This window comes from Nyctereutes procyonoides, unplaced genomic scaffold (assembly GCF_905146905.1).
Source record: "Nyctereutes procyonoides isolate TBG_1078 unplaced genomic scaffold, NYPRO_anot_genome, whole genome shotgun sequence".
Classification (NCBI taxonomy): Eukaryota; Metazoa; Chordata; class Mammalia; order Carnivora; family Canidae; genus Nyctereutes; species Nyctereutes procyonoides.
Window position 1 is genome coordinate 61418465 of NW_026575133.1, and position 20858 is coordinate 61439322.

Sequence of the window (20858 nt, forward strand, 5' to 3'; positions counted from 1 at the left end):
CCGCTTCCTGAAAAACAATAAAAATCTTCACATTTTTTGGATGAATCTTACATAGTATTAACTCCTTTGTAATTAGGCAACTGAGACCTAAAATCTAAAAAAAAAAAAAAAAAAATTTAAGATTATAAAATGGGTCAGGAAATGGGAATAAAAGCCAGGCTTCAGACTCTTTGTTCTGTGTTTGATTGACTAGATAAAACAGGGGCAATAGCCTTCATCTTCTAAAGGACATGTTCCCTCCATTGAGTTTTTCTGGAGTTGATCCCACAGACTTCACAGTTCTCTGCCTATTAAAGGCACTTTGCAATGTGACCTTTTCTTACTTATTTGAACCAATTTGCCCGTAAATGCCTCTACTTTAGTCAGACCTTCCATGAACACACTGTGTTTATTCCCGCTTCTTTGCTAAGGCTCCTCCCGTTTTCCCATATAATGCTGTCTGTAATCCTGCTTTCTGCTGTTTGGCTTTCCATCCCTTAGAGTTCAGCTCTGGTCTTATTTCTTTCATCCAGCCTTCTTTTGATGCCTGCAGTTAATAGCAATTTCTCTCTCCTTTGAACTCTGAAACTTACACTATGTCATATTTTTATCTTGTTTATGTATGGCTTTCTATCACATGCTCCTTATGAACTATATTTTATACTTTTATATCCACCACCAACATAATCATGTTATACATCTTATTTAATTGAATCTAAGGGTTAAAAATTGCCAATGGGCTCCTTTTGTTCTTTTGTCCATCACCCAGTTCTGGTGATGTGAATTGAAGACTAGGTGCTATAAATGGAATGTTTGCATAACCTTCCGCACTACCCCCTGCCAAATTTATGTGTTGAAGCCCTAATCCCCAGCATGGTGGTATTTGGGGGTGGGCATTTGGCATGTAAATAGGTCATGAGGGTAAAGCCCTCGTGAATGGGATTAGTGCTCTTATGAGAAGAGACACAAGAGACAGGGTGTCTCCACCATATGAAGACACCACAAGAAGGTGGCCATCTATAAACCAGGAAGAGGACTCTCACAAGGAATCTGACCATGCTAGCATTTTGATCTTAGACATCCAGCCTTAGACATCTAGCCTCCAGAACCTCAAGAAATAAATGTTGTTTAAGTCACTCAGTCTATGGTATTTTTGTTATAGCATTCCAAACTGACTAAAATACTTAGCAAATGAATCAGAAAAAAAATCAGAGAATCCAAACCAAGTGGTTTAATAGAATTTAACATGGGGAACTGGTTACAAAGGTATTGGAAAAGCTAAAAAGGCAAACAGCAAATGATAAAGCCAGAGATTAGTAATAGCAAGAAGTTGCCAGCACTTCCAGGGCTGGAGGGACAGAAGAGGAGGAGCTTTCACCAGTCTTTAGGAGCTGGTTTGGCTTAGTGGGAGCTGAGGCCACCAAAAATAGGACTGACTGTGGGAACTGGGACCATGGAGAAGACACAACCACTGCTAGAAATACTGGCCCAAGCAAGGAAAGAAGGAGAGACATACTCTGGCTTCTCCCCATCTTCCATACTCCAAACTCCTACTAATGACTTTTATTGGCCAAACTAATGAGAAGCCAATTGGCAAAGAAGCCTGGGCAATGTGTTTTGCAGAAATCAAACCTCTGTAGTACAGAACAAGCAGAAGAAGCAGAGAAAAGAAATCTAAGAGTAAATAGGCAAATGATTAACAATTGATAGGCCAGAATTGAACAAATCTGCAGCTATTCTACATGTGATGAAACTACAAATAGTTCAAAATAACTCCTAGTTTCTAATATCTTTAGTAGGATTACTATTTCCAGATAATCACGATTTATTAATTTAGACTTCTTAATAATTTGATTCCTTTTATTTTCTTATAAATTAGAAAGGAAATACCAAGTCTTTTGATCTTTGGCCTGTTCCAAAATGGTCCCAACTATACTGGCATCTGTCATCTCTCGAAAAATAAATTCCAAAATACTTAACTTAGTTCTGTACATTCTAGCTGCTTTCTCACTGATAAATTTTCCATCTGTTAACACGTTGAAAACTAATCTCATTCTTTTGTTATTAGCTAAGACTTTTTCATTTGAAAGAAATAGAAATCCAAGTCTAGCATAACCAAAGTGGGAAATGTGTTGGCCTAATCTAACTGGGAAATCTGAATCTTGTATTTCAGGCATAGCTAGATCCAGGAACTTAATGATATCACTTAAATTTTATTTCTGTCTCTGTTTCTGTCTATGGTTTTCTGTCTGTCTTTCCTTACCCTGCTATGCTTGCCATGGTTTAATTTTTTTAAAGTTTTTATTTAAATTCCAGATAGTTAACATACAGTGTAATAATAGTTTCAGGTGTATAATATAGTGATTCAGCACTTACAAACAACACCTGATGCTCATCACAACCAATGCCCTCTTTAATCCCTGTCACCTATTTAATTCATCCTCCCCTCACCCTAGCCTCTGGTAACCATCAGTTTGTTCTTTATAGTTTAGAGCCTGTTTCTTGGTTTTTCTCTCATTAATTCTCAGATAGGCTAGCTTCATATCTGTGACATATGCAGAATTCAGAAAGAACTCTTATTGGTCTGCTTGGATTACACGCTCACTAAGAGAACTTTCAGTAAGGCCAAATCTATGGTGATTCTGTTTGGCTAGACCTAGATCAGAAAAGTACTGTTTGTAGATGGCTTGAGGGTGTGATCTTTCCCATCCAAATGCCATTACAGTTTGAGGAGTAGGTTGTTTCCAAAGAAAAGGATACTAAGAAGATACAAACATATACTCATTATACTCTTCCTTCTTCCTCCTACTAATTTCTTTAAAAATTTTTTTTGTTTTTGCTATTAGAAATTTGTCAAGCATGTTATAAACCACCTACCCCCTATCCCTTGCCTCCAGACCCAACCACCATCAAACCCTATCACTTATTCCTTGAAAATAATTCTATTATCTGTCATTTACTTTTATTTTTTATTATTACCTTAATTTAGACCAGGTTTTCTCATCCTTGACGTTATTGACATTGTAGGCCAGATACTCTTGCTGTAGGATGCATTGCAGAATGTTTAGCTGTATCCCTGGTCTCTATCCAACAGATGCCAGAAGGACTCTGCACTATGTGACAACCAAAAATGTCCCCAGACATTGCAAATGTCTCCTGGGAGTTAACATATGCCCTAGTTAAGAAACTCTGAGACAAACATTTGTTATCTCGCACTTGGATTATTATGATAGTCTTTTAACTAGTGTTTCTCTTTTCATTACATATCCTTTTACCTTGCTTCCTTATAATACTGCCACAATAGTATCCTTAAAACACCATACTGATTATGAAAATCCTTTAATAAAATTTTGTTGATTTTTCTCTACTGTCTACTGAATAAAGACCAGATTCTTTAATTCGATAACTATTTTTGAATCCATAACCTATTACTACTCAGCTTAACATAAAGGAGTATTTTTTGTTCCAACTGGACTACCCATTGTTTCCTGGCTCTGCTTGTGTTTTCCAAGTTGTTGGTCTTGCTGCTTTGCAGGCCAGCACTGTCTTCTCTCAACTTGACTTGTCAAACCCTCAAACTTCTACACATTCCCCAAGGCCAAGCTCCAGTGTCACCTTCTCTTTTCGTCTAGGAAATCTCCCTTGTGTCTTTCTCCTTTGTCCCCAGTATACCCTTATCCTCATCTGCTTTCACCTCTTTAAAACACTTATTACATTTTGGCTCTTGTCACCCATTCGATTCATAACACATACATCTTGCATTGTTAGTTTTTATGTCAATATCTTATCATTCCAATTGTAGGGAAGAAATTGAAGTACATGATATTATCCCTAGCATTAGCACCTAGACGTGTCCTAGGGCAAGTTATGAATTTTCTTGTGTTTCTGTTTCCTAATTAGCTTAATGGAAATAGCTATGCCCTTCCTATTTCACTTGTTTTTGTTTTCTGAGAATAAAATAAATAAAATGAATTCATCTCATAGGGATACTACAATGGACAACACAGTTTTTATTAGAATCCTCAGAAGATTTACTGTGACTTGCTATTGATGGTCAGCATACATTTGGGAATAGATGGGGAAGTGAGAACAAAATGTTTACTCTGGAGGGGCACCTGAGTGGCTCAGTGGTTGAGCATCTGCCTTTGACTTAGGTTGTGATTCCAGGGTCCTGAGATTGAATCCCGCATCAGGCTCCCCACAGGGAGCCTGCTTCTCCCTCTATGTCTCTGCCTCTCTTTCTGTGTCTGTCATGAATAAATTATATCTTAAAAAAAAACCTTCACTCTGAAGAATAATTATTTGTGTATGAGACTGGATTACGGATCAACTGGGTATTTTGTACTTTTACTTAGATATTAAGTTGGTTACCACTTTAATAGTTTTCAGAGTGGTAGAAAAGCCACCTGGGTGGCTCAGACACTCAGTTAAGTGTCTGCCTTCGGCCCAGGATGTGATCCCAGAGTCTCAGAATCGAGTCCCACGTCAGGCTGCCTGCATGGAGGCTGCTTCTCCCTCTGCCTGTGTCTCTGCCTCTCTCTATATATATATGTATTTCAAAAATAAATAAAATCTTAAAAAAAAAAGATGAAGGAGTCATGGGTACGTAAACTGGTGCAGCCCTCTTGGAAAATAGTCTGGTGGTTTCTGAAGTAGTTGAGCATAGAGTTACCATCTAACCCAGCAATTACACTCCTAGATATCCCCTCAAGAGAAATGAAAACATATTTCCTCCCAAAAACTTGTATGTAAATGTTTATAGTATTATTCATCTTAGCCAAAATGTGGAAACAACTCAAATGTCCATCAACAGATGAACAGGTAAGCAAAATGTGGTATATCCTTTCAATCGATTATTATTCTGCTATAGAAAAGAATGAAGTACTGATATATATGGCAATGCAGATAAACCTTGAAAACCTTATGCTGAATGAAAGAAGACCGTCAACAACAGATCTCATTTCATTTACAAGAAATGGCCTGAAGATGTAAATCCATATTGACAGAAAATAGATTAGTGGTTGTTTAGGGCTGGGGAAAGAAGAGAGAGACAAAGGAGTAATACCTAAAGGGTGTGGGGTTTCTTTCTGAGATGATAAAAATGTTCTAAAATTGTGCTGATGGTTGCACATAAGTGTGACTATACTTAAAAACAAAACAAAAAAAAAAAAAAACAAAAAATAAAATCCCACAGAATTGTATCCTTGAAATTGTACACTTGAAATGTATGGTATGTGAATTGTATTTCAGTAAAGCTGTTATTTAAAGAAAAGAAACTCGAAAACCACTATCAAAAAAAAAAAAAAGTCATAGCCTACCAATGTCTTAGCAAGTTTCTTGAATCAAAACAGGTAAGATAACGAGAGACTAAAATGTTAAGTCCGAGGATTGTATTATGCATATTTTTGGTGTTAATCCTTTGTTTGCTCCCAATTCATTCATATTACCCCGGTTGAAACTGTTCTGCTTTCCCCGCATCTGCATTCCTACCTGACACTGAACTTAGTTACTCATGGGTCCATAGAATGCTATTGACTCACCAATACTAGTTCTCTGTTTTTAACTTAACTATGTCAAGTTGTCAAACAGAAAATTTTACCAAAAGGATTATACTTGTGGTGGGATATAGAGAAGAAAATCCTGTGCTTCCAAACCATCGGGAACACTTGAATGGCATCAGTTTCTCCCAATGGGCTTAAGTTGTGACCAGCTATATACAAAGAAAAAAATAAGTGTATGCAGACCATGACTTTTATTGTTGTCAGAGGTATCCTACTTTCTTCACTCTCTCAGACACATGCTAAAATCACCACTGAATCACTGAAGAGTTTTCATTTCTCTCTGTAGAGCATACAATGTTCTACACAAACTCAATTTCATTTTTCTGGTCTATTTTTTCTTTTAAGTGTAATAGGAATGTATGAGCCTCCCAACCCTTTCCTGAGGGTGGATGTTTTAAACTACATGAGTCAATTGGGGAGTTTGGCTTTACCATCTTTCTTGCAAATATTGTCTCTAGTATCTCTGACATTCTGGGTTTCTTGCCTGACACTATGGCCTTTGTGTCTTAGCACATCCAGTGATTAGGGGGCTTCTCCTTCTCTTGGTACCAGAAAGAATGGCATGGAGAAGACTTTGATTCTTCCTCTTGTTCCCTTGACCCTGTAGCCTCTTTAATAGGAAAACATCAAATGGCACGGCATATATAATACTTAGCAAAACCCAGTGATAGTAATAAATGGAAAATAAATATTAACATTTGTTAAGTGCTTACTATTGACCATCTGCTATGTTGGATGCTTTACTGAATCTCGACAACTCTACAAACATGTACTACTATTGTGCCTATTTTATAGGTGAATAAACCATGTTGTAGAGGCATGAAACAACTTGCCCCAGATCCTAGGCAGTCTCACCAATACTCTTAATCACTGCCAAGATTCAGGTTCTAAATACAGTTGACCCTTAAAAAATGTAGGAGTGGAGGGACACCAGCCCCCCAACCCCACATCGTCAAAAATCCACACACAGGGATCCCTGGGTGGCGCAGCGGTTTGGCGCCTGCCTTTGGCCCAGGGCGCGATCCTGGAGACCCGGGATCGAATCCCACGTCGGGCTCCCGGTGCATGGAGCCTGCTTCTCCCTCTGCCTGTGTCTCTGCCTCTCTCTCTCTCTCGCTGTGACTATCATAAATAAATAAAAATTTTAAAAAAAAATCCACACACATATTATTAACCACTAATAGCCTATTATTGACTGAAAGCCTTACTGATAACATCAATAGTCAATTAGTGCATATATTGTATGTCATATACTGTATTCTTAGAATAAAGTAAGCTAAAGATAAGAAATTGTTTTTTAGAAAATCATAAGGAAGAGGAAATAAACACATTTACAGTGCTGTGCAGTATTTATCGAAAAAAATCCACGTGTAAGTGTACTAGGCAGTTCAGACCTGTGTTGATCAAGAGTCAACTGTAGTTTAGAATTTTCTTTTCTTATTTTAAGTAGGCTCTACACTCAAAAAGGAGCTTGAACTTACTACCCTGAGATCAAGAGTTGCATGCTCTATCAAGCAAGCCAGTCAGGGACCCTGAGTTTGGAATTTTCTTTGTGCATTTAAAGGAAATAACCACAAGATGCAGGGTTTCACAATGTGAGTGTTCATGTGCTGGACACCTTCTGTTTGTCCCCTCCAGATCTTCTGTACATTTCCCCACCCTGTCTTGCGCACCAGGAATTGACCTTGAATTATGTGGACAGCTCCTTTCCCTTTGGCCCCAAGGGGAGCATAAGCAAGAGACTGGAGAGAGAAAGGAAGAGAAATCAGCTCTCTCCTGCCTTGTCACCGCCCGCTCGCTGAGTCTTGCCACCATAGATGCCAAGCTCGTCATATGGCTCTTTCCACTCAGCATTTTTTGTCTCAAGTATCTGGTAACCATTTCCCCACTTTGTCTAGCTAAGGGTGGTAACACCTATAGTAACAGCCCCAGGAATTACACTAATCTTTTGTGATTTCCCTACACCCTGCCCACACCTTTGTAAATAGACCTTTCATCAAACTCTCTGTGGATTTCCCTCTATGAATATGCCATTTGTTTCTTGCTGGGACCCTAACTCCAGTCTATATAGGTGCTCCCCCTTCCTTGACCTGGTTCTAGCTTCAGCTCACACATGTGGCTTCTATGCCCTCTGGGTAAACTCTGCTACCTTCCATAGAAGGATATTGCTCAACTCTGGGTCTTTCCTGATTCCTGCAGGCTCAAGTAGTTGGGAGAGCGGTGGGCCTTGGGAGAAGGGGAAGATGCAAAGCTTTCCTCCATTTCCAATTTGGTCTTCCCACCTAGGATGGCTTCTGGAACTGCTGATGCCGTAGTAACTAATTACACCTCTCAAGAACTAAGAGTAATTTATTTTCTCAGTGAAGTGACAAGATGGCCTAACCAAAGCTGAAGAAGAATATTTCTCCTATTAGCAGGGCTGTGGCCCAGATCTGCACAAACAGTGGGTCTTCATTACTGACCCTAAAAATCACTGTCTCCTCCTCCTTCTCCTCCTTCTTCTTCTTCTAAGATTTTTATTTTTAAGTAATCTCTAACCCAACATGGGGCTCGAACTTACAACCTTGAGATCAAGAGTCCCATGCAGTACTGACTGAGCCAGCTAGGTGCCCCTCAGATTCAGATTATTTTCGGCTCCATCTGGGGCCCTGGTAGCATGTACAAAAACCCATAATAGCTTTTAGTGGCTTCCTGAAGAATGTTATCAAATACAATAAAAATTACTTTGGTTTGGAATTTGGGGGTGGAAATTTGAGAGATGCTCACTGATTCTTCCTTGTTCGCAAGTAACTGAGATGAACAATATGGCTTCTATGTGGAGCTGCCTTTCTGCTTCACGTTTTCCCTCAAATTCTGAATACAGGAGTAAATATAGAGTCCTTAGGGAAGACCTTCAGAGATGTATTTAATTCAGTTTTGGAAGGGTCAAGAGGTCTTCTGGGAGGAAGTTACAGATGTTGGCCGGGGATTTTCTAGGTGGAGAGAACGGTTTGTGCGAAGGCACAGAGGCAGGAGAAAGTGTGAGAAATTCAGGGGAACCAAATACAGGATTGTGTGATTCCCAGGGTTCATCTGGTTCAAAAACATCCTCAGACTTGACCAAGGATGAGAGATCAGATAGAGAACCCACCAGGCCCCACCAGGGTATTTAGCTGTTCAGGTTGCTTAGCGCCCTTGAATAAGGGTGACCAAATATCCCAGCTGCCCAGGGCTGCCCAGGGCTGTTAGTACTAGAAGTTCCATATCCCAGGAAACCCGTTAGTTCCAAACAGACTGGGATAGTTGAACATCCTCTGCTGCTCTAGGAGTTGTTAGACATTTTGGACACCACCCCTGCATCAGTATGTATGCACATATACATTAATGGAGATAATGTTTTCTGAGTGTGTATTTATGTTCTTGCATCCTTGCTTTACAAGCTTATGCCTTTAATAGCACTTCTGCTCTTGCAGTTTTGAGCAGGATTTCTAACCCAACGCTGTATTAGGTATCATCTAACATGACCTCCTCTTGCCTTGACAGTCTAAAGTATTTTTCCATGCATGTAGTCTCTGAGGCATCTTGAACTTTCTTTTCCTGCTATCAGAGTGAGTTTCCCTCAAGGATCTTTGAAGAACTCTCTTCCGACTTTTCTGCTTAGAGGAAATTCCTTTTGAATCTCCGAAGATGGCTGGCTGTATTAAAAGAAGCGCTGCTATGACTGGAATGTTTGAAGACTGCTCTAGAAATTGTGGGCTCATTTTGGTTTTAATTTTAGCCCTTGAATTACGTATTTAATATAGACCAATTTGCAAGAATAGCAGATGTCCCAGCTGACTTCTGTGGCAGGCAGAGCGTTCTTCCTATCTGCCATTCTCTGAGCCAAACAGCTGTGCTCTGAATCTGCTCACCAGGCAGCTGCTGCGGACCGCAGCCCTGCTGGAACCCTCTCCGGCTTTGAGGCCACACCTGGAAGCCCAGAATGTCACCGGACAAGCCACCCTGAGTGATGAACACCACAGAAAATCTGTTATCATCCTTCCTTTACACGCCTGCCGCTCACAGGCATCTGCAAATGATTTGCCCAAAAGGAACGTCCTTGTTGAGTTAGAGGCCTGAGATCTGCCTACTTCATGTAAAGACATATTCATGCTGGAAAATTTTTTTCTCTGTCGGAGGCTAAAACATTCATCTATGATTCTATGAGGACAGTAATTATCTCCAATCTTGCAGAGTTATCATCACCATCACTACTACTATGTTCATTTTGCTGGAAAATCAGCTTTGGAAGCACTACAGGATGAAAACTGCCCAGGTTCATGTCCCAAGGAGTGACTTTCATGCTCCACTCCAGTCCCCAGGGTCACATTTTCTGTGTCTTAGCTTTGGCTAGATCCATACCAATAGAGAAAAGCTGGAAGGTTCCCTCTGCTCCGGCCTGGTCGGCCTGCTAGACATTGCTTAGTTACAAATCAACAAATATTTATTGAGCCCCTCCCACATGCCAGGTCCTGGTGATGGATCCCCACCTCTGTTGTCCGATTGTTGGCAGTTTCAGACCACCTTGGGAGGGATCGTTAATGTGGGTCAATTAGCACCTGCTCCAAAGTTCTATCCCCATTTTTCAATGATTTGAGGAGGAAACATGAACAGTATTTAAGGTCATGAACTACTTTCCACGCAGCTGTATACTTTTGGGGTTTGAAACGGATTTGGTAGTCCTGTGGTCACACATTCTCGAGGCTGTTCCACTGACTTTTACATATCTGTGTTTATTTGCCTTTCTACCTTTCCCCTATCACCATGTGAGCTCCAGGAGAATGGGTGGAGTCATATTAGTCATAGTTTTCCTAATATTTTAGTTTAGTATCGGGTGTGTGGTAAGGGGTGCAAATTGACTGATAAGTAGATGCACAAAGGGACAGTCCCAGAGAGGTAAGTGACTTGATCAAGGTCAAAAATCAGTGGCAGACCTGAGACTCAGATTTCCTGCCTGTTCGAATCCAGTGCTCTTCCTATTTCATTATTTGTAGCAAGTTTGGTTTTTTTTAAAAATATTTTATTTATTTATTTTTGAGAGCCACAGAGAGAGAGAGAGGCAGAGAGACATAGGCAGATGGAGAAGCAGGCTCCCTGCCAGGAGCCCGATATGGGACTCAATCCCAAGACCCTGGGATCACATCCTGAGTGAAATGCAGATGCTCAACCACTGAGCCACCCAGGGGTCCCTGTAGCAAGCTTTGAAACAGAATACTCAGACAAGGCTGAGCTGGTGTGAAAGCTTCCTCTCAAAGAGAACCAGACACAAGGGGTATAGAGAGAAAGTGAAACAACAACAATAAAAGTATATGTTTTCAAGCTTAAAGATTCCAATATAATGGCACGTAAGTTCTATTCCTTAACAAATCGATATTTGGTTTCACTTATATGCCACACACTGTCTGGGTTCTGGAGAGGCTGCTTGTCATTTTCTTATCATTTTAAGGAATTACTAAGATGAGATATTTGGCTGAGTAACTGTGATTTGCTATTAGTTATTTACCTATTAAATAATTATCCTTTCTATCCTTCTGTTGAAGGCCTTGGGGGTATGTTTTCAGGGTCCCAGCACTATTTGGAGCATTGTTTGTAAATTCCTGATGATGTCCATCCAATCATTCATTGATCAAGAAACTGAAATCCAGAGATGTAAAGGGCTAAAGGTTTGCTGTGACAAAGACCGTGGGAAGCAGAGCTTAAGATACCCTGGATTTGCCCACCAGTCAAGTTCTTTTTCTGCAAAGCTTTGAGATACAGCTCAGGAGATAGTGGCTGTGCAATTTCTGTGTGTACCCCATTAATACTTTATTAGCACCATTTAAACCTAGTAATGAGAAAGCCCAAAAGTCAGCCCAATGTAGGTTCTAAGATGAAGGGAAAGGCCTGAGTCACACAGACAGACAGACAGGTCCAGATAGACCAGAAGAGTCACTGTGAATTATTGCTTCCATATCATGAAAGCACCTGGCAAATTGAGGATTTATGGGTGGAGTTGAATAAAATTAAAAGCAAATGCTTGTCTAATAGGAAAAAGAAGCAGGAAGAATTTTGAAGAAAACCAATATTCCACATTTTTCTGTTGAGAAGGTTAGGGAGAGGAATGTTGCTAATCCAATAAAAAATTTCCTTTTATGATGCCACTTTTACAGAAAAATTAAGCACACATAATAAATTGTGAAAGGTGTATGTACTAAATTCTTAATAGAGGTTGCCCTGAGGGGGGTGAAGCCAAATTACGAGACACTTTTATTTACTATTTTTCATTTCATTCAATTTTTCTTTAATTAGTGGAAACAAGAATGCCCAAAAAAGGATAGATTTATTTTTTTATTTTGAGAACTTGATCAAATAATTAAAATTTTATAAGCCTTGTATTTAAGCAAACACTTGTTGGAGCCTCCATTATGAGCATTAAACTCAGTACTGTGTATGGAGGAAGTTTGTCAGAAATGCTGATGTAGGGATCCCTGGGTGGCGCAACGGTTTAGCGCCTGCCTTTGGCCCGGGGCGTGATCCTGGAGACCCGGGATCGAATCCCACGTTGGGCTCCTGGTGCATGGAGCCTGCTTCTCCCTCTGCCTATGTCTCTGCCTCTCTCTCTCTCTCTCTCTCTGTGACTATCATAAATAAATAAAAATTAAAAAAAATTAAAAAAAAAGAAATGTTGATGTATAAGAATGGTCTAAATATTGTGCTGTGGGAATGTAGGGAAGGAGTGGGGGTGGGCTTAGTGCTATTTTCCAGCAAAAGGTGACATTGGAGCAGAGCTTGAGACATGAGGAGAATTTCCTTAAGAAGCAAATGTGGAAGATTTCTCCTTCCAGGTTGAGAGAACAGCATGAGCTCCGTGAAAATGTGACAGCACACAGTCCTTTGGGACAGGATAATAGATTTGTGTGAATAAAGCACATTCTCTTGAGGGAGGAAAATGAATGTTTGATGTAGGAACTTCAAATGTTATGCTAGAAAGCTGGGCTGTTCTGTAGGTATTAGGAAGACATAGGAAGCTTTGATTGAGGAAATGATGCAATTTTACTTATATGTTTGAACTTTAAAAAAATTATATACTATTTATATATATATTTATATACTGTTTTGTAATAATTCCCCCTTCCCATTTATTAACATTTTGTGAATGTCCTTTCATATAAATATATATAAACACATTATTTTTAAATGTAATATATGGAAGAACTGTAATTTATTTTACTAAATCCCATTGATGGATGTCTAAATTAGTTCACATATTTGGATTTATTTATCATTATTTTTAAAAGATTTTATGTATGTATTTATTTGCAAGAGAGAGAACAAGAGAGAGAGAGAGTGAGCATGCATGAGTGGGGGAGGAGCAGAGGGAGTGGGACAAGCAGACTCCCTGCTGAGCATAGAGCCTGATGTGGGATGTGGGGCTTGATCTCACCACCCTGAGATCATGACCTGAGCTGAAACCAAGACTTGGATGCTTAACTTGCTGAGCCATCCAGGTGCCCTTCACATAATTTGGATATATAAACAACCCTACCACAAGGATCATTTTACATATACCTTTGTTTTTATGTGTAATTATTTCCTTTGAACAACTTTTTGTAAGTGTACTCTCCCATTTCTTTCTAGATATCCAATTTTTCTTTCATGTTTCAGAAATTCCTTCCCCTACTCCATGATTTTATCAATGTTCACTTTTATTATTGTTCAACACTGAATGTTTTATTTTTCTATATATAAATCTTTTTTTTAAAGATTTTATTTATTTATTCATGACAGACATAGAGAAAGAGAGGCAGAGACACAGGCAGAGGGAGAAGCAGGCTCCATGCCGGGAGCCCGATGTGGGACTCGATCCCAGGACTCCAGGATCGCGCCCTGGGCCAAAGACAGGCACTAAACCGCCGAGCCACCCAGGGATCCCCTCTATATATAAATCTTTAGGCCATTTTAGATTCGTCTTGGAATACACTGTCAGGTGGGGAATCTTACCTAATTAAAAAATAGTTCACCAAAAAAAATATTTTTCCAGTTGTCTTGCTGACTATTAAAGAATATGTTTCTGGGACACCTGAGTGCTTCAGTCAGTTAAGTGGCTGACTCTTGATATCGGCCTAGGTCATGATCTCAGGGTTGTGAGATGGGGCACTGTGTTGGGCTCTGTGCTGGCTATGGAGCCTGCTTAAGATTCTCTCTCTCCTGGGACACCTGGGTGGCTCAGTGGCTGAGCATCTGCCTTTGGCTGAAGGCATGATCCTGGAGTCCTGGGATGGAATCCCACACTGGGCTCCCTACATGGAGCCTGCTTCTCCTCCCTCTGTCTATGTCTCTGCCTCTCTCTCTGTATCGCTCATGAATAAATAAATAAAATCTAAAAAAAAAAAGTCTCTCTCTCCCTCTGCCCTTCCCCACTCCTCTCCTTCTCTCAAACAAAAATAAAAACAAGACCAAAAACAAAAACTGAAAGGAATATGCTTCTTTCTTATTGGAGTACTTTCTTAAGCATACCCTAAATTCTTACTTTGGATTTAATTTTAAATTGGATTTAATTTTGGGATATAGTATTTATTCCAACCACCTATCCTGGATGCAGTGCCACAAAACGTTACTTTTTGTAGCTTTACAATAGACAATACACAATAGGAAAATCTTACTATTTTTTTAAGATTTTATTTATTTATTCATGAGACACAGAGAGAGAGAGGCAGAGACACAGGCAGAGAGAGGAGAAGCAGGCTACATGCACCGGGAGCCCGATGTGGGACTCGATCCCAGGACTCCAGGATCGCGCCCTGGGCCAAAGGCAGGTGCCAAACCGCTGCGCCACCCAGGGATCCCAAGACATTATTTTTTTTAAAGAAAGTGAATCCAGATGGCTTTAGATGTTGAGGACTCAAAGCTTATATATATTACGTATCATATATATACATACATATAATTATAAATATATATAAGATTATGTGTATTTTTTTATAAAGTAGTATTGCATTGTGTTTACAATTTTGTATTCTGCTTGCTAAAAAAATTCACATTGTTTTAGAGGCATTTTCTTTAAAGATATATTTTTGTCCTTTATAAACCTTATTTTTATTGGTTGCATAATATCCCATCTGTTGGATGTCATAGGATGTTATGGTACTTTGTAAAGTTGCATAAAATACTTCACAATCAATGTCTCCTAGAGGTCAACCACAGAGGAATAACCTGGAAGCATTAAAAGGTGTCAGAAGAAAAGATATTTCTCTCTATGGCTCTGTTTCTCTGTGTTTGACTTAAATTACTTGACTTAATGGTTTTCAGATTCAAATGGCTTTTGTAGATTCACTCTTGAGAATTATGTGCTTGAGTAGGTCTTGCTAATTTATAGATCTAGCCTAGTTATTTACCTTCTATAACTATTTTTTAACTATAAGCATATTGTAAGTAATGTTTGATTCTTATTCTCCTTCAGAAAAAATTTTTTTACACAGGCAGGTGAAACAATTTTATTTCACAGTTTTCTTTAAAACCACACACTATGTTCCTCATATAAAAACAGTAGTACAATAACTATACTTTCTAGAAAATGATTATATAGACCCTCTCAAAGAAAAATGCATACCATTATATGGTTCAGACAAGTTACTTGGGAAAAACACATCTGGACTGATTCCTAAAACACACCATAAGACCACCCTGCATCTTTTGGTTCAAAGTATAGATTATTGTCATCAGTATGGGCCCCTGCATTCTTACATATTTGATAATACACATATAGACTGGTTTGTGACTTAATGCTCCATTGGTTTATCAGCCTTTTCTGCAGGTTCATCAGCAGGTTGAGCAGTCTGTGCCTTTGTGGTCTTTCTTCAAGACCTTCCAGGAATGGAGATACATCATCATCATCATAAATTGTAAATTCCAAATCTTTACCAACAATTCCAATGAAAACATTTTTTGTAGTTAGGTCCTGTTCTGCTGGAAGTGTCTCTCCTAAGGCACACAGACCATGTTTAACCATTTCATTCAAACTGCACCCCATAAACCCAGACATATGTCTCTCCAAGTAAGTACGAGCTGATTGAGAACGGGCTCCAATGGACATGGTTCTACAGTCAAAATAGTTGGCAGATGGACCGGTTTGGAAAATGTGAGGGCCCATATCATCAGAACCAGCAATAAGCAGTCCAACACCATATGGCCATATCGTTGTGTTGGTATCTAGGTCTTCCTTCCAATTAGAGATACAAGACGAGACACAGAAAGAGGTCTGTCAAATACAAATCTGGAATCCAAACACCTGGCACATAAAATTACCTAACAGTCTAGCATCAGCAGTAAGTCCCTCAATTGAGATACTAATATCGTTATCCACATGGAGAATTTTCTTCGGATTAGCTGCAAGCTTTGTGCTCTCTTCAATGCAACCAAAATTGCATGGATTTTTTATTTCAGACCCACTGTGGCTGAACCTTGCCTGACAGCTTCCGTTGCATATTCAGTTTGATGAAGCCTGCCCTGAGGGCTCCGAACAGTGACATCATTGTCATACTGGTTGCCAAACATGGTTCCAGCGCGTCTGGCTATGGCCTCTTGCCGAGGTGTGGATTCAGGAGCGCCTCTCCTTCAGAAATCTTGGTATGCCATTAAAGTTTTAGGAATGGCCCTACACCTCTGAATGAGGAGGCACTTTCATCTTTACACAGATGTGTACTTATGGGGCACCTGAGTGGCTCAGTGGTTGAGTCTCTGCCTTCCGCTCAGGGTGTGATCCCAGGGCCCTGGGATTGAGCCCCACATCAGGCTCCCCACAGGGAGCCTACTTCTCCCCTCTGCCTATGTCTGTGCCTTTCTCTATGTGTCTCTTATGAATAAATACATAAAATCTAAAAAAAAAAAAAGTGTATTTGTAACATTTAACTTAGGATGCCTGGGTGGCTCAGTCAGTTAAGTGTCTGTCTTCAGCTCAGGTCATGATCAGGGTCCTGGGATCCAGCCCCATTTCAGGCTTCCTTCTCAGAGGGAATTCTGCTTCTCCCTATGCCACTCCCCACCCCCCCACATGTGTGCTCCTGCACGCTCTCTCTCTCAAATAAATAAATAAAATATTTTAAAAAATAAATAAAATATTTAACTTTATGATCCTTAATAAGAATATTATAAAATAATCTTCCCCATTCTTTAAAATCTTATTTAAATTGGAAGAGATTTTAAAAATAAACATTAGGTAACTCAGATAGGCTAAGTGTTTTGCATGATCCAGGACTAGAAGGTAGGTCTTCTGGTTCCAAGTTTAATGGTTATTTTTTCTTTCTTTCTTTCTTTCTTTCTTTCTTTCTTTCTTTCTTTCTTTCTTTCTTTCTTTCTTTCTTTCTTTCTTTCTTTTTATGGTTATTTTTCTCAAATGTCCCTTTAGTGTCGTGAATCATCTTTGCACTCTTTGTATAAACTCCATTTATGCATAGAGTGATGGATTTTATATTCTAATACCTTATTTATGATTTTTTAAAGATAGATTTATTTATTTATTTATTTATTTATTTATTTATTTATTTATTTATTTATTTATGATAGAGAGAGAGAAAGAGAGAGAGAGAGGCAGAGACACAGGAGGAGGGAGGAGCAGGCTCCATGAAGGGAGCCCGATGCACGGCTCGATCCCGGGACTCCAGGACCGCGCCCTGGGCCAAAGGCAGGCGCCAAACCGCTGAGCCACCCAGGGATCCCACTTATTTATGATTTGAATCTGTATTCAGAAATTATATGGGGGGCAGCCCGGGTTGCTCAGTGGTTTGGTGCTGCTTTCAGCCCAGGGCCTGATCCTGGAGACCTGGGATCGAGTTCCGCCTCGGGCTCCCTGTGCCTTCCTCTCTGCCTCTCTCTCTCTCTCTCTCTCTCTCTCTCTCTCTCTGTCTCTCATGAATAGATAAATAAAATCTTAAAAAAAAATAGAACTGATATCGGCCTACATTTTTATTTGTATTGTGTTTTCCAGCTTTGGTGTCAAAATTAACTGTCATGTTTTTTATACTTTTCTATACTCTAGACTGTATTATGTGATATAGAATGATTTGTTCTTTATTTGATGGATTTGCCTTAAAAATATCCTAATCCTGGTAGATTTTTAACAGTTTTTCTTGTTTTGTCTTTTATTTTTTCTTATGGTTTTTGCTTTACAGTATTAATGTTTTTACCTGGTTTTATATCTATTTCTGAAAAATTGTCTATGTGATCTAGATTTTTAGATATATTGCAGCGAAATTATGCTTTATTTTCTCTTACAATTTAAAAAAATCTTTTTTTTCTGAAGCATGCTACATTCTAATTTCCAATGTTGTTTATTTTGTGTCTTTTCTTTTACTTTCTTGTTAAAGGTTTGTTTTAGGGGCACCTGGGTAGCTCCATGGTTGAGTGTCTGCCTTTGATTCAGGGTATGATCCCCGGGTCCTGAGATCGAGTACTGCATGGAGCTCCCCATAGGAAGCAATGAATAAATAAATAAAATCTTTAAAAAAAGGAAAGTTTATTTTATTGATCTTTTGAAGTATTAGCTTTTATTTATATTAAAAAGAAAAGAGAAGAATATAAAATATATATATCTACATATAGATCAAACTTATTACCTTTTTTTCTACTTATTTCTAAGAGAGAGCTGTATCAAAGTCACATTTCTTACTGTTTTTCTACTAGCGACTGCTTTATAGGTTTCAGAATTGTGTTCATAAGTGCATACAAGTTTACTACTGTTAAATATTCTTTCCAATTTGTACCTTTTATAAATGTAAAATATATCCTTTTTTAAAACCAATAAATGCCCCTTTCTTTAAATTTTATTTGGTCTAAAATAATACTGCAATATCTATTTTCTTTTGTCATAATCAGTCTGTTAAATCTCTTTATATCACTTTATTTTTTACCTGTTAGCGTACTTTTTTTTTTTTTTGCTTTAATGTCTGCCCAACCCAGGGCTGCCTACATCTCTCTGATTTATGTCATAAATTTTATTTTGTTAATGCAGTAAAAGAAAAACACCATGTGCTAAAGAGTTCATCTAGTCTTTATTTCCTATCCTTTGCGATGCTCAAGTAATATCTAAGTAGTAACAACATTGTTGCAGGTATCAGCTTGAAGGTGGAAGTCTTTAACCAATTCAAGTAGTCTTGGATTCTGAGGCTTACATTGTTTACTTGGTGATTGAAGAGTGAAGGAACAGCCAATAGAGGGGGGTTATTCTCAGCTAATATGAAGAAGTAACCTGCTTTGCATCTATAGAAGCTCTTCTGATTTTTTTTTTTTTATTCTTTGGAATTCCTCCATGGTTTCTCCATGAATATTTTTCAATTTTTCTGCTTTAAATTTAGTAGTTTTCTAAATTTCTGGGAATTTTTCTAACATTCTTTAGTTTGGTTTCCTAACTCACTAATTTGTTCCTCAGCTCTGTCCACTTTGCTATTTAGTCCATTGACTGAGTTTTTATTTTGCCAATTACATTAAAATTTTTTTAAAGATTTTATTTATTTGAGACAGAGAAATAATGCACAAGGAGGGTGAGCAGCAGGCAAAGGGAGAGGGAGAAGCTGGCTCCTTGCTGATCAGAGAGACCAATCTGAGGCTTGATCTCAGGACCGTGGGACCATGACCCGAGCCAAAGGCAGATGCTAAACTAACTGAGCCACCCAGGTGCCCCACATTTAAACTTTATCACAGATGCAATATCTTCTTAAACCTCTCCAAATATAATAATTACACTTATGTGGTTGATATTCTGTAGGTTAACAACCTCCTCTCTCTCTATTCTGGGTATTGTAATTTATAAAAACCTTCTGTAATTCTGGCCAAGTTTATTGGTGCTGTCTTTTTATTTCTTGTCTTTTCGTTCAGAGGATGCAATTATATATGATCTGGAGTTTCAGCAGTTATTTAAGTCATCAGGACAAAAGCCAACACTCTAAGGATGGGAAAGCAGAAAGGTGGAAAGAGTATGGATCCTGATGGCATCAATGAAATGCTACACTAGCTTTGGACTACCGCCCTTCATTCTTTATAGAACAAAAATAAACCTAATTTTCAGTTTACTTTTAGTTGGATTTGCTATTATGCACAACCATTTGCAATCCTTGATGAATGTAACTGATTCTAAAGTTCTTTACTGATTGCTTATTATTAATTTTATCAGGTCTTCTGCTTACTGAGTTTGGTGCTCCTCTCATGGCGTGGGTTCTCTTCAAGTAATTATAATTCTTGTTTGACTACTCATCTCTTTAATTAAGAATCCCTGCTTGCCTATCTGTAGAGATTACTTTGTTTTGTCAATAATGATTGTTGGGGAGAGAGAAACTGTTTCTGGGGAGAGACAACCACATGTCCTTGGTCTGGGGTCATTTATCTTTCCCGTCAGGAGTCACCTGGGGCCTAGTCCTGCTTCACTGGCACAGCCCCCAACCTCTGTTATAATGAGTAAGGGCCACAGCTGCCTGGGACTTGGCATTAGCAGTGTTGAGGAGGAGCGCAGAGACGCAGGAGAGTGGTCAGCCCTGCCCAGATGTACCAAGGCAACCACCTAAATGAATCACCAAGGGCTTCTAGCCCCCTCAACCCTGAACCGCACCCCCCTTCTTTCATAAAGTAATCTTTTCCCTGAACTGCTTCTGCCCTAGTGGACATTTTCTCCTGCATGTGATAAGATTTGAGTATCCAGTCCAGTGTGCTATTTCTCAGAAATGTCTCCAATTTTTTTTCTGCTGATGGTGCTTTCTTCTGTTTTGAGGCTAATCTGGATTTATTTTTTTTAAACCATGGCCTCTCAAACCTTAGTCCGTGTCAGAATCACCTGGAGGTCTTGCTAAAACAGATTGCTGGATCCTCCCCTCCAGTGTTCCAGTAGATGGAGAGACAGGCTGGGGAGATTTGCATTTCTAATAAGTTCCCAGGTGATGCTGATACTGTTGGCTCAGGGAACCACACTTTGAAAACCACTACTTTAAAATATACCTTTCGTTTAATGAAACTTTGGAGAGTAGTATGTTCATGTTCACAAGATTAGTTTACTGTATTAATCCAATCTCAGAAGTTTGGTTCATTTCAAACAAATTTTATTTTCTAAAGCCCAAGATTTTGATCATTGGATATTAAAAACTGAGGGGCAGACCAAGTAAAATGCTCGTTTTAAGGTTATTATTATTATTATTATTATTATTATTATTATTATTTTGAGAGAGAGAGAGAGAGAGAGAAAATGCAGGGCAGGGGCACAAGGAGAGGGAGAGAGAGAATCTTAAGTAGGTTCCACACCCAGCATAGAGCCCAACATGAGCCTCGATCTCACAACCCTGA

At 39.0% G+C, this 20858-nt stretch overlaps 1 pseudogene; it reads right to left on the reverse strand.

The window, feature by feature from the left end:
- Positions 1-15316: 15316 nt before the first annotated feature.
- LOC129523213 (proteasome subunit alpha type-1-like) lies at positions 15317-16091 on the reverse strand (annotated as a pseudogene).
- Between the last annotated feature and the right edge of the window lie 4767 nt (positions 16092-20858).